The following is a 14,914-nucleotide window of genomic DNA, read 5'->3' as shown; positions in this document are numbered from 1 at the left end:
GGAGCAGTTTTTTGGTAACAGAAAGTAAGGAACAAAACAAAACAAAACAAAAATCTGTATCAGCAGGAGTATATATCAAAGGGGCACAAAAGCCAGCTAAAAGAGCTCTCAATGGTCAAAGCTAGAACAAAGTATTGAATTATAACCCAAAATATAAAATAAGTACCCATGAATCCATAGTGATATAAATGATTTAACAAACTAACAAACCTGGACATTCTGCACATGTACCCCAGAACTTAAAAAAATAATAATTTTAAAAATTAACAAATCAGGTAAAAGAGACAACTCTCCTATGCAGAAGTCCAAATCAGTTATGTAACACTCCACCCTAAAGGAAAAGGAGTGTAATTCCTACTCCTTAAGTATGGGCTACACATAGTGACTTCCTTCCAAAGAATATAGTACAGAAAGTGGGGCAGGGGTTGGGCTGGGGGGGAAGAGTAACTTTACAATGGAGAAACATGAGAAACACTATTTCAACCAGGTAATCAAGGTCCACATAAACAGTCATAAATCATGTTGATAGTATGTAATCTTGATGACTGTGGTAAAAATGGAACTGTTTCTATGATCTTCTTCCCAAAAACTCATAACTATAAAGATCATGAGAAAAACATCAGACAAATTCCAATAACAGAGCAATATACTTGCAATAACAGAGCAATATATTGTACAATAGACCTGACCAGTACTCCTCAAAATCACCTGATTTTACAAGGAACATTCAGCACTTTACATATTATGTTACCTGCTTAACACTGCAGGTATTTGCATTTGGATCTCTGGAAATAAAAATAGAGTTTCAGAACCTTCCATGTCTAAAATCCTACCAGTGGTCCCTAATTTTTAAACACTCAGTTTATAAATGAGCATCCAATTTGGAAAAGAAAGGATTATTTAATAAATGGTGTTGAGACTGTGAATTAGTAATTTCAACCAAAATTTAGACTGTTACTTTTTAGTCATATATCAAAATAAGTTTAAGGTAGAATTAGAGTTACATATAAAAATTTCAAATCATTTTAAAAAATCTAGAAGAACTGGAGATGAGAATATTTACACCATTTCTAGAAAGAGGAAGAATACTAAATTTTAAAAATAAATGAAACAGGTGGTCTATTTGACTACAAGAAAATAAAATTATTTTGGCCATTAAAAAAATGCACTGCACTAAAAAGATAAAGTAGGGGTACAATATTAATCAAGCCAAACAAAGGACTAATTCTTACCCTGTAAATAGACCATGTAGAAATTGATGAGAAAAACATTAAGACCATGTTAGATATGTGAACAAAATGTTCCAACAATTTACAGAAGAGTAATGAAAGCTGGTCAACAATCGTGTAGGAAAAAAAAATTCTCTTTCACCATAACAGTACCTAGCAATTATAAATGAAAATGACTACAAGGTATTATTTTTCTTTTTTCTTTCTTTGTTTTTTTTTTTTTTTTTAAATTTTAGAGACATAGTCTCACTTTTTCCCCAATGTGGAGTGCAGTGATACAATCATAGCTCACTGTAGCCTCGAACTCCTGGACTCAAGTGATCCTCCCACCTCAGCCTCATAAGTAGCTGCGACTACAGATGTGCACCAGCATATCTGGGTATTTTTTCAAATTATTTTTTGTAGAGATGGGGTATCACCATCCTGGCTAACACAATGAAACCCTGTCTCTACTGAAAACACAAAAAATTAGCCGGACGTGGTGGCACACACTTATAGTCCCAACTACTCGGGAGTCTGAGGCAGGAGAATCACTTGAACCTGGGAGGCAGAGGTTGCAGTGAGCCGAGATCGCACCACTGCACTCAAGCCTGGGCGAGAGTGAGACTCTGTCTTAAAAAAAAAAGAGAGAGAGAGAGATGGAATCTCACTACGTTTTCTAGGCTAGTTTTGAACTCCTGGCCTCAAGCAATCCTCCTGCCTTGGCCTCCCAAAGCGCTGGGATTACAGGCATGAGCGGCTGCACCTGGCCTCATTTTCCCCATCAAATTAACAGAATCACTTTTAATATTGCTATTTGCTGCAGATGGGATGTTGCAAAGTAGGATCTTATATACATTGTTATACCAGTGGCAAAATGGTACAACAATTTTGAAAACTAATTTAGCAGTATATATCAAATCATTAAAATATGGATATACTTCGACCTAAGAGTATATTGTAAAATACTTTAAAAAGTAAAGTACTTGGACAAGTGAAGTACTTTGACCAGTAGTTTTTACCTCTGGGACTATATACTAAGAACATAAGCCTAAATACAAAACTACATAGCTCTTTACCCCTTACCCCAAAAAGGACCAAACCTAAAATGCCCTCTATGAGGGAATGGTCATGTGAAACACGGTGTCTTCACTCAGGGGGATAGTATGCTACTATTAAAGTTATTTTATGAAAGGTTATAATAATACTAATAACAATACTACTAACAATACTAATATAATAATACTAATACTACAATAATAATAGCTATATGTCAGGTATTTTACAGGTATATCTTTGGCCCCACAGTAACTGAAATGTCACCTTCCCAGTTTTATAGACAAACTCAGGCTTGAGAGTAACAAAACGGTTAATACTCATTGGATGCCAGTCATATACCAGAAATTAATACAGAAACAACCACCATATGATGTAAATGCTTTTAGTATACCCATTTTAAAAGTAAAGAAACTAAGGAACAGTAGTCACGCAGCTACTAAAGTGGCACATATGCTTAGAACATGAGTACTTTTCTTCTGTTTCTTCTTTCTATTTGTCCCTAGTTCCTAAATTTTTTTTCTTTTCCTTTTTTTTTTTTTTTTTTTGAGACGGAGTTTCTCTCTTGTTGCCCAGGCTGGAGTGCAGTGGCGCGGTCTCGGCTCACTGCAAACTGCGCCTCCCAGGTTCCAGGGATTCTCCTGCGTCAGCCTCCTCAGCAGCTGGGATTACAGGCGCCGCCAACACGCCCATCTGATTTTTTGTATTTTTAGTAGAGACGGGGTGTCACCATGTTGGCCAGGCTGGTCTTCAACTCCTGACCTCAGGTGATCCGCCCGCCTCGGCCTCCAAAAGTGCTGGGATTACAGGGGTGAGCCACCGCGCCGAGCCGTTTTTACATTTTCTTTAGTGAGAATTCACTTATACAAGGAAAAATTATGTTCCGAAAAAATTCTATAGAGAAAATAGTACTATTCATGCCCTGTCTGCCTTCCCCTTTCTCTCAACTACTAAGAGTACTCTTGTGCCTGTAGTGAAAGCAGTCAGAACTTGAGCGTTTAGCAAGTCTAAGAGTTCAGAAGTGCAGGTGGGGAAGAAGCTGTGGAATCAGCTACAGCATAGAACAGAGATTCTTAACCATTCTGGAGTCATGGAGGTATCACTGTTAGGATCTAATGAAAACTGAAGACCCTGTGCCCACAAAAACGCACCTCTGTTTACTCACGCAGAATTTCAGGGTGTTTCTAGAGTCACTTATCCACAGAAACCCAGGCTTAGAAAAACTGACCGCAACAGCAGCCTCCCAAAGAGGACCAGCACACCTACAGGGAGAAAAGTGGGGAGGCCATTTCAGGAGGAGAAATGGAATGGCACTTCCTTTCCTTTGCCTACATTTTAATTTGACTGCTAGAAACTCATGGGAGATCTAGTAGTCCTTTTTGAAAACATAAACAATTTTGGGAGAGTAAAGGGATGGTGATCCATTAACACTTTAGTGTAAGTGAATTCAATCAGATTGCTTTTCTTTTAACACCTAGGCAAGATCAGATACATTGGAGGAAGAAGAGTTTTAATTATTCTGAAACCTCCACTAAGGGAAATGAAATGAACCTGGAAAGTTATTTAATTGGTGCAAAAGTAACTATGGTTTTTACCATTAATTTTAAGGCAAAAATATTTTTAATATTTAGGTCACTGAGCTGCGGGAGGGGAAAGGGGTTCTAGAAGTGAAATAAAAATGCAGAAAAGAAGAGGTTTCCCATATTTGGTTTACCAATTTATAGGAAAGGGAAATTATTATTATTATTATTATTATTATTATTATTTTGAGGCAGAGTTTCACTCTTGTTGCCCAGGCTGGAGTGCAATGGCACAATCTCTGCTCACAGCAACCTCCGCCTACTGGGTTCAAGTGATCCTCCTCTCTCAGCCCCCAAGTAGCTGAGATTACAGGCATGCGCCACTACGCCTGGGTAATTTTGTATTTTTAGTAGAGACAGGGTTTCACCATGTTGGTCAGGCTGGTCTGGAACCCCTGACCTCAAGTGATCCACCCGTCTCGGCCTCCCAAAGTGCTGGGATTACAGGTGTGAGCCACTGCGCTGGGCTGGAAATTAAATTTTTTAAAAAGTATCTACTAGGTTCCAGGAATAGTGAAAGTCAATTCGTATACATTGTCACATTTAATTATCCCAACAGTCCTTGTGTTGCTTTCCTCTCATTTAACAGATTAAATAAACAAAGATCAGAAGATGCCACAGAGAGTAACTTATCCAAGTCAGTTGATTAATGACAGCCAGGATTCATTGAATCCAGATTCCTTTTCCTCCAAACGAAGCCCTTTCCCCACAATAATTTCTTTAGAGTAGAATCTAGCCATTCCTTCTAAGAATGTTTATGTAAGGAAATGTAGGTCGAAATCTTGCCTTACAAATACAATTCTGAAACACTGCCTGTTTTTTAAACGGAGATTGCCTATATTCATTATAATCATAATACTATTATTTGTTCTGGGGTGGGAGGGGTTCTTCACAATATACAGAATTGGCCTAATAGGCTCCTTTTATCAATGCTTGCTTTTTAGATGATCTCCCTGCAAATCCATTGGCATCATGCATACAAACATATGCCTGGGTGTTATTTAATTAACCATGGAGCTATGAACATTGTGAAATTCAAGTTTACATATGTTTTCAAACAACATATTTTAAATAAAATTATTTGCAACCAGCAAAGGAAGCTCATTTATTCATCATTCATTTGACTAATGTCTGTTGAGCATCTCTGTGCCAAGCACTGTAGTAGGATGGAGGCTGCAACAGTGAACCAGATCGTTCCTTTCCTCAAAGAGACTATGTCTCCTTAAAATTTTCAACATACTTTGAAGGTTTTTTAAAAAAAATTATATTAAAATGACCTTGTGGAGTAAAAAAAAAAAAAAAAAAAAAAAAAAAAAAAAAAATCAATGTATTGAGAAGAAAAGGCATAGAAATAGCCTTTTCACCACATAAAATATAAATCATCTCTAGGTTTTGCTGCTCATCTGGTGCACTTAAAAATGCTTCTTGGATGAATGCCTGTCATTCAATCAGAAATCCAATGCTTTCACTATATGGAGTGCATTACAAGTTGCAGTGGGGGAAATATGGACATGTTCTTAAGCAGGCTGCAGTCTAATGGAGGAGACCAGGCAGGCCGAAATAAACAAGAAAGCTCTAGGTCAGGGTTTGGCAAATGTTTTCTATAAAGGACTAGATAACGAATTTTAATTTTAGGCTTTCTGGCCCATATGGTCTCTGTTGTAATTACTCAACACTGCCATTGTAGCATGAAAGCAACTATAAACAATATGTAAATGTATGAGCACAATTGTGTTCAAATAAAGCTTCATTGACAAAAACAGGCAACAGACTGGATTAGACCAACAAGCTGTAGCTTCTAGACCCTTGTTCAGGGAAGTCATCCCTTCCTTTCTTACCATAGAACGTGTGTTGTTTCCCAAGTGATGAGGCCATCTTTCAGATAAATAAGCCATGCTTGGGTCAATTACCCTTTGAGTCACTCTATTCCTATGCTGAACTTCCATAAAATCACACATAAGCCCACCTTTCAACATTAAAACAATAAATTAACATTACAAATGGTGAGAAAAGTGGGGAGGCCATTGCAAGTGGGAAGTGGAATTGGCCCAGATTCAGAGAGGGAGAGCCTGAGGGTACACAGGACAGCCTAATGGAAGAAAGCACGTGCACAGGCAAGAACAGGAGCTTTCCATGGGAGGATGGGGTGAATCCTTGGAGCTGGAATTTTAATTCAATTTGAAAAACAAGCAAGGGTCTGTAAGGGAGGGACAGACTCAATGTAATGAGAATTAAGGCAGAAAGGAGTTAGAGTCTGGAAGCTAAGAGGGATCTAGATCAATAATCTAGGCATAGAGTGCTTAAGTTCTGTATTCCCATCAAGGCCTTGGTGAGGGAGCTGCAGGTGTAAAGTTTCAGGAAAGAGAAAGATTGAAAGCTTATAAACCCTGAAACACCTGGTACAACAGCAGTACAGACCAGATTGGGTGGTATAATCCCAACTCCAGCACTTTGCATACAGAGCAGAGGTGAGCTCAACACCATAATCTCGAGGCAGGTATCTCTCATGTCAGCACCAGAAGCAGCTGATGTCATAAACCTGTATCAGGCACCCCACACATGCAGTAGACCACCTCCAGCTAGTCTAGTACTCCTTTATCCAACAAGTTCAGACATTGCTTGTCAATCAGCAACACTCAGAGGCTTTGCTTTCCTAGCATGGGACAGACATAGTTCACAGTTTGTCTTTAAAAGGCCTATTCCATTTCCCTTCCCTGAACCTCATCCCCTGAAGCCTAGACTGTCCTGGATGTTTCCCTGTGTCCATTTGGTGCTCAGTCTTCGGTGTTTTAGTATTTTTCTTTTCTCTTTAATGGGATGAAGCTTAATTTCTACTTGGCCACTTATTTTCAGACTTTTTAGATTTTTTGTTTGTTTGTTTGTTTGCATTTCCATGTCCTACTCCTCCTTAACATCCACCCTATTACAATGTTCGATAAACATTAATTGAATTGAATTTCCTTGTCTATGTGTTCTACTGTATCACTTCTGGACAACTTGATAAGGTATTTCAAGGCTCTACTTTTTGGTTTTGTCTTTTTAAAGAGGTCTTGCTCTGTTGCCCAGGCTGGAGTGCCTGGAACTCCTGGGCTCAAGTGATCCTCCTGCCTCAGCCTCCTAAATAACTGGGACTACAGGCACACACCAACACTCCCACCTATTTTTTTTTTCATTTTTTTTTTTCCGAGATGGGGTCTTGCTACATTGCCCATGCTGATCTTGAACTCCTGGCCTCAAGCAATCCTCCTACTTCAGCCTCCTGAGTAACCAGGATAAAAAGCACAAACCACCACACCTGGCTTCCAAGGCTCTACTTTTTAATCACAGTAATGCAAGGGAAAATGCAGATGTTTCAGATTGGCTGAGAGAAGATGCCAAGCCAGATGGATCTCCACTCAGAGAAGATCCTATGACTAAAGGACCCCATGAGCTGAAACCAAGAGCTTGAGAACCCTAAGGAGGATACTGATCTCAACCTTGAACATGTGATGAGCAGCGGGGTGAAAAGGATCCTCACCTGGGAATAATGATGTGATCAGGCATTAGGGAAGTGTCACAACTTGGGCTCCCTGGGAAGCAGAATCTGAGTTTAGCATGCAGGATGCTTATTAAAATGAATCCTTAGGGTTAATACCTGTGGAAGGGAGAGAAAGAACACCAGATTGGAAAAGGGGAGAAGTGAAGCTGTGGCACAAGCCTAACGTCAGCGTTGGCTGACCATGAGGGGAACGCTGGAGCTAGAATAGACCTTCAAAGTTACCCTGAGGTGGGCCATGATGCCCAAGCTTTTATACGCCCATGTCAATAATGTAAACTGTCCTGAGAAGGGGCATGACTTTAAGCAAAGTCACTCTGAGAAGCCGAGGCAATCCCTGAAGGGGCTGAGAGCTGCAGGTTGTTTGCAAACAGCACTCCCGGCAACCAGGACAACAAATCCTTCATTGAAGAGGAATCTGGGCAGTGCCTCACAGAGTTTACCCTAGTGAACAGTTTGTGCTGCTTGATCCACTTCGTATGTATCTTGATCCACTTCGCAGCAGCTCTTCTAGGATTCCAGTGGACTACTTTTCATGGGGAAACTTAGCAGAGAAGGTCAAGGGAGTGAATTGTGCCCCTGCTACTCCAGCCAGTCTCAAGGCTGCAATTGATACTCACCATCACCCTGCCCCACTATCCATTCTAGATTCCCCTCATCCTTGGCTAGCACCTCTGCTGGTCTCACTGTCATATCACTCCAAACAAGGTTACCATACTTTCCCATCCACCAGAGGGCCACCAAAGTTGTCAAACATATTCTTCCCTGCTCCCTCTTCTAGATGACTAGGATCAATTGCTGCTTCCAAGATGATAACTCTCCTTCTTACCTGCAGGTCCCTTGGCACAAGGAGCCTGAAGTGCCCAGGTAGCAGTCAGTTTATAATTCAAAGGAATTTTTGCTTCATTCCCTGGGAGACATATCCTCCCTTTTAGACTCAGAACCTCTGAACCTACAGAAATCAGAGCTGCAGGGATGGGAAGCACCAATTACTTGGGAGTGATGGCAAGCACAGCCACTCCTGCTTGCACACTTTGCTGCCTGGGCCCATCTATTCTTCCTACTGGGGACACAGCACCTTATTAACTTTTTCAACTTAGAGTGTATATTGATCCTCCCATCGTTGTAAAGTATTGTCTCTGAGCTTACATGTCAGCTATACCTTTAACAGGATGTTCCAAAGCTCTATCAGGCTATTCACTCTTGGGTGATCCTGTATGATGGGAATAGTAAATTGCATAGTCATAGGCATATGCCCACTCCTCCTCTTCTATAAAGTGACTGCCCTGATTTGAAATGACATTATGTGGGATCCTGAGTCTATGGATCAAACATTCTGTAAGCCTTTGGATAGTGGTGCTGATGGAGGCCTTGGGGGTAGAAAGGCAAATCTATCCCAGAATATGTGTCTATTCTTGTCAGAATGAATTGCTGTCTTTTCCAGAGTGAAAAATGTCCAGTGTGGTCAATTTATCACCAAGTGATCAACAGGCTTTTGAGGAGATGATAACACATTGGGAGCTAAGTGTTGGTTTCTATTAATAGCTGGTTGGATATTTAGCAATGGCTGTAACTCGATCAGTCTTGATAAGCGGATATCCATGTTGCAGGGCATCCATGGGACTGTCACCATGGCGACTTCATTCATGGGCCCTCCTGGCCAAAACATTTTCTTGCTTAACTTCCAAGATACAAGGATCTTCCTCAGTAACTTCCCCTGGTTCATTTTCCTCTGCATAATTCTTAAACATTGTTGACACCCGAGGTTCTTTTCTCTATTATCTTTACTTATCTAGCCACATATTCTCCCTGGGTGAACTCTTCTATTGCCATGGCTTTATTTGTTGATTCTACATTAATGATTCTTAGCTCCTGAGTGACTTGTGTTCATATTTTAGAAAAAGAACTGTTAGCCCGGCATGGTGGCAGAGGCTGATGTGGGAGGATTGCTTGAGCTCAGGAGTTTGAGATCAGCCTGGACAACATAGTGAGACCCTACCTCAGAAAAAAAGAAATTAAGAAAAAGAACTCTAGAGGCATTATGGAAGATGGAGTCACTCAACCATAATTAATGTATTCAATGAATATTCATTGAATATCCAGCTGGAAAGAGGAGAGTATGGAAGCAGAGAGACAAGGAGGTGGTGGTTGAAGCCAGGAGAATGGATAAGATTATGCAGAGTTTGTGTGCAAGGGTAAGAAAAGGCAAGCAAGAATCAAACCCCAGGATTCATCAAGATTTAATAGGCAGAATATGCTCTACTGAACCTGGATAAATTGAAGAAGGTTCAACATCAGCAGATCCAAAACTGATTTCTCTTTAAGTTAACTTGCTTTCCTTTTCCTCTTTACCTTTTTGTCAAGCATCTCAGTCTGTTAACTTAGAAACCTCAAAGCTGTCAATCCCTCATCATTGCCATCTTCGTCCTCTGCATCCAACTGGTATCCAAGTCCTATTAATTCTACTTGTGACAGATCTTTATTTCCAATACCCCTTACTTTGTTTAGTCTTGTCAGCTCTCACCAAGAGATGACATTGGCTTACTTACTTTCTGAGAGTAGCCCATGGAACTAGAGAAAATCTGCTGTCAGCAGCCTGTGAGAAACATACATTGATGTGAGAGGTCTTGAGACTGTGCCAAAAGGGATTTTGTAGCAAATTATTAATCTGTGAGATTTCCTGTCAAATGAGGTATTTTAATCAAGATCCAAGCAATAAGTCAAAAGGTCATAGGTCAGGAAGAAAGTCAGTTGGGGACAGGTGAGAGAGGCTGGGCTGAAAACCGGCAATAACGCACATGCCACTCATACACTGACATGTTTCTTTATGTATGTTTTAATCACCTATGGGAATGAGAGCCATAATTTAAAGAAACTGAGCTGGCTGAGACACTAATGGGTCTCTTGGCCTCTCATCTGTCTCTCTTCAAACCTGGCACATTAGAGGTGATAAGTAACAATCTCCACACCGCTATAAGGGCGGTCTTTCTAAAACATGAGTTTTATTGTATCAGCCTCTGGCATCAGCCTCTGGCTTAAAATATAATACTTCAATGATCCCCACAGCCTTTAGCAGTTTAGTGGTTCTTAGCCTGGAAACTTTGGTAGAGGGTAGGGAAAGAGTCTGAATCATACTAAAATTTTTGGCAAGATGATTTGTGTGCATTTACTGAGGCTAGGAATCACTGGTCAGTCGGATATAATGCAAACTTCATCTGACCTCCAGCTATCTTTCTCCTCTCCTCTGGTTAACCTCTAATCCTTCAATCTCTGTTCTAGCCAAATTAAACTATGTATTTGCTGCTCTCAAATATTTTATGTCTTTGCACAGACACTTCACTTTTCTGGAACACTCTTGTCTGCCTGTAAGACTTCTAATCATCCCTCATGACTGAAACGCAAATCAAATCATCCCTCATGACTGAACTCAAACTGAAACCCAAATCAAATACTTTCTTAAGCTTTCCTTTGATTCTCTTCAGTAGCGTTAGACTCTTCTAACATTTAGACATATTTCCATGTCTGAACTTAACATGCATGTATTTGTAAATATCCTTCTTCTTGGCTAAATTGTGGGCTTCTTGATGGTAGAGCCATGTTTCCTTCATCTTAATTTAGCATCTCTACTTCAGTATCTTAATGAATATTTGAGGAATGAAAGAATAGTTCCAACATGTTTGAAGGTAGGAGAGTCTGGAAATTATATTTATATAATTTCTATAGCGATAATTTCCCAACTTCTGGGTGGGAGGTCAACTCAACAGAGATGGAACATATCTGATGGTGTTCTATGCCCACAACCTCTCAAATACAAAATTGTAATTTTAAAGAACTGCGTTTTACTTCCCTTCTTTACTGTTTCAAACAAAAATGTCAACTTTTAGTAACCTCATTAGACAACAGTTTAAACTATAGGTACTTAAAAAAACGCACACACACATACACACATAACCATAACTATCGTTTTACCATCCATAATGTTCAGCTAGCTACCCCTGGACCTGCCAGCAGGTAGCACAATCTGTGGGTAGAGTTGAGCACTGACTATGATACCACTGGCTCAAGCACAGAATTAAAAGTGGACATTGCATGTGAAATGGGTCTCCTGAATACACCACACCAGTGGGTCTTGGCTCTTCATCCAATTTGCCAGTCTGTGTCTCTTTTAATTGGGGTATTTAGCCCATTTACATTATTTTTTTTTTTTTTGAGACAGAGTTTCACTCTTGTTGCCCAGGCTGGAGTGCAATGGTATGATCTTGGCTCACCACAACCTCTGGCTCCCGGGTTCAAGCAATTCTCCTGCCTCAGCCTCCTGAGTAGCTGGAATTACAGGCATGTGCCACCACGCCCAGATAATTATGTGTTTTTAGTAGAGACAGGCTTTCTCCATGTTGGTCAGGCTGGTCTCAAACTCCCAACCTCAGGTGATCCACCCACCTCAGCCTCCCAAAGTGCTGGGATTACAGGCATGAGCCACTGCGCCTGGCTTAACCCATTTACATTTAAGGTTAATATTGTTATGTGGGAATTTGATCCTATCATCATGATGCTAGCTGGTTATGCACATTAGTTGATGCAATCTCTTCATAGTTTCATTGGTCTTTATATTTGGGTATGTTTTTGCAGTTGCTGGTACCAGTTTTTCCTTTCCATATTTAGTGCTTCCTTCAGGAAGGCCTGGTGGTGACAAAGGCAGGTCTGGTGGTAACAAAATCCCTCAGCATTCGTAAGGCAGGCCTGGTGGTGACAAAATCCCTCAGCGTTTGGTTGTCTGTAAAGGATTTTATTTCTCTTTCACTTATGAAGCTTAGTTTGGCTGGATATGAAATTCTGGGTTGAAAATTCTTTTCTTTAAGAATGTTGACTATTGGCCCCCACTCTCTTCTGGCTTATAGGGTTTCTGCAGAGATATCCACTGTTAGTCTGAGGGACTTCCCTTTGTAGGTAACCTGACCTTTCTCTCTGGCTGCCTTTAACATTTTTTCCTTCATTTCAACCTTGGAGAAACTGACGATTATGTGGTCTTGGGGTTACTCTTCTCGAGGAGTATCTTAGTGATAGGCTCAAAATAAAGGGATGGAAGAATACTTACCAAGCAAATGGGAAGCGAAAAAAAAAAAAAAAAAGCAGGAGTTGCAATCCTAGTCTCTGACAAAACAGACTTTAAACCAACAAAGACCAAAAAAGACAAAGAAGGGCATTACATAATGGTAAAGGGATCAATGCAAGAAGAGCTAACTATCCGAATATTTATGCACCCAATACAGGAGCACCTGGATTCATAAAACAAGTTCTTAGAGACCTACAAAGAGACTTAGACTCCCACACAATAATAGTGGGAGACTTTAAGACCCCACTGTCAATACCAGATCAATGAGACAGAAAATTAACAAGGATACTCAGGACTTGAACTCAGCTCTGGACCAAGCAGACCTAATAGACATTTACAGAACTCTCCACCCCGAATCAACAGAATATACATTCTTCTCAGCACCACATAGCACTTATTCTAAAACCGACCACATAATTGGAAGTAAAACACTCCTCAGCAAATGCAAAAGAATGGAAATCATAACAAACAGTTTCCCAGACCACAGTGCAATCAAATTAGAACTCAGTAATAAGAAACTCACTCAAAACTGCACAACTACATGGAAACTGAACAAGATGATTCTGAATGACTACTGAGTAAATAACAAAATTAAGGCAGGAATAAATAAGTTCTTTGAAACCAATGAGAACAAAGACACAATGTACCAGAATCTCTGGGACACAACTAAATCAGTGTTAAGAGGGAAATGTATAGCACTAAATGCCCACAAGAGAAAGCAGGAAAGATCTAAAATCAACACCCTCACATCACAATTAAAAGAACTAGAGAAGCAAAAGCAAACAAATTGAAAAGCTAGCAGGAGACAAGAAATAACTAAGATCAGAGCAGAACTGAAGGAGATAGAGACATGAAAAACCCTTCAAAACATCAATGAATCCAGGAGCTGGTATTTTGAAAAGATCAACAAAATAGACCACTAGCAAGACTAACAAAGAAGAAAAGAGAGAAGAATCAAATAGACACAATAAAAAATCATAAAGGGGATATCACCACTGATCCCACAGAAATACAAACTACCATCAGAGAATACTATAAACATCTTTATGCAAATAAACTGGAAAATCTAGAAGAAATATATAAATTCTTGGACATATACACCCTCCCAAGACTAAACCAGGAAGAAGTCAAATCCCTGAATAGACCAATAACAAGTTCTGAAATTGAGGCAGTAATTAATAGCCTACCAACCGAAAAAAAAAAGCCCAGGACCAGATGGATTCACAGCCGAATTCTACCAGTGGTACAAAGAGGAGCTAGTACCATTCCTTCTGAAACTATTCCAAACAATAGAAAAAGAGGGAATCCTCCCTAACTCATTTTATGAGGCCAGCATCATCGTGATACCAACACCTGGCAGAGACACAACAAAAAAAAAGAGAATTTCAGGCCAATATCCCTAATGAACATCGATGCAAAAATCCTCAATAAAATACTGGCAAACCGAATCCAGCAGCACATCAAAAGCTTATCCACCACGATCAAGTCGGTTTCATCCCTGGAATGCAAAGCTGGTTGAAAATATGCAAATCAATAAACATAATCCATCACATAAACAGAACAAATGACAAAAATCACATGATTATCTCAATAGATGCAGAAAAGGCCTTCGACAAAATTCAACACCCCTTCATGCTAAAAACACTCAATAAACTAGATACTGATGGAACATATCTCAAAAAAAAAAGAGCTATTTATGACAAACCCATAGCAAATAGCATATTGAATGGGCAAAAATTGGAATCATTCCCTTTAAAAACCAGCACAAGACAAGAATGCCCTCTCTCACTGCTCCTATTCAACATAGTATTGGCAGTTCTGGCCAGGGCAATCAGGCAAGACAAAGACATAAAGGGTATTCAAATAGGAAGAGAGGAAGTCAAATTGTCTCTGTTTGCAGATGACATGATTGTATATTTAGAAGACCCCATAGTCTCAGCCCCAAAACTCCATAAGCTGATAAGCAGCTTCACCAAAGTCCTCAGGACACAAAATCAATATGCAAAAATCACAAGCATTCCTGTACACCAATAACAAACAGAGCCAAATCATGAGTGAACTCTCTTTCACAATTGCTACAAAGGAAATAACATACTTAGGAATACAACTTACAAGGGACATGAAGGACCTCTTCAAGGAGAACTAGAAACTGCTGCTCAAGGAAATATGAGAGGACACAAACAAATGGAAAAACATTCCATGCTCATGTATAAGAAGAATCAATATTGTGAAAATGGCCATACTGCCCAAAGTAATTTATAAATTCAATGCTATTCCCATCAAGCTACCATTGACTTTCTTCACAGAACTAAAAAAAACTACTTTAAATTTCATATGGAACCAAAAGAGAACCCATATAACCAAGACAATCCCAAGCAAAAAGAACAAAGCTGGAAGAATCATGCTACTTCAAACTATAGTA

General features: G+C 39.7%; 1 long non-coding RNA gene across 1 annotated transcript in view; it reads right to left on the bottom strand.

The window, feature by feature from the left end:
• Window positions 1-288: 288 nt before the first annotated feature.
• LOC114677004 (uncharacterized) overlaps window positions 289-14,914 on the bottom strand; it is a 49,812-nt gene continuing 35,186 nt past the window's right edge. The window contains exons 3-4 of the long non-coding RNA XR_013415484.1: window positions 7,362-7,478; window positions 289-3,526 (exon numbers count right to left, since the gene is read on the bottom strand). This is a non-coding gene — a long non-coding RNA (uncharacterized LOC114677004). The remainder of the gene's footprint in view (window positions 3,527-7,361; window positions 7,479-14,914) is intronic.

This window comes from Macaca mulatta, chromosome 3 (genome assembly GCF_049350105.2).
Source record: "Macaca mulatta isolate MMU2019108-1 chromosome 3, T2T-MMU8v2.0, whole genome shotgun sequence".
Lineage (NCBI taxonomy): Eukaryota > Metazoa > Chordata > Mammalia > Primates > Cercopithecidae > Macaca > Macaca mulatta.
The sequence above is the reverse complement of the archived record's forward strand: the minus strand, read 5'-3'. Positions and strand labels throughout refer to the sequence as shown.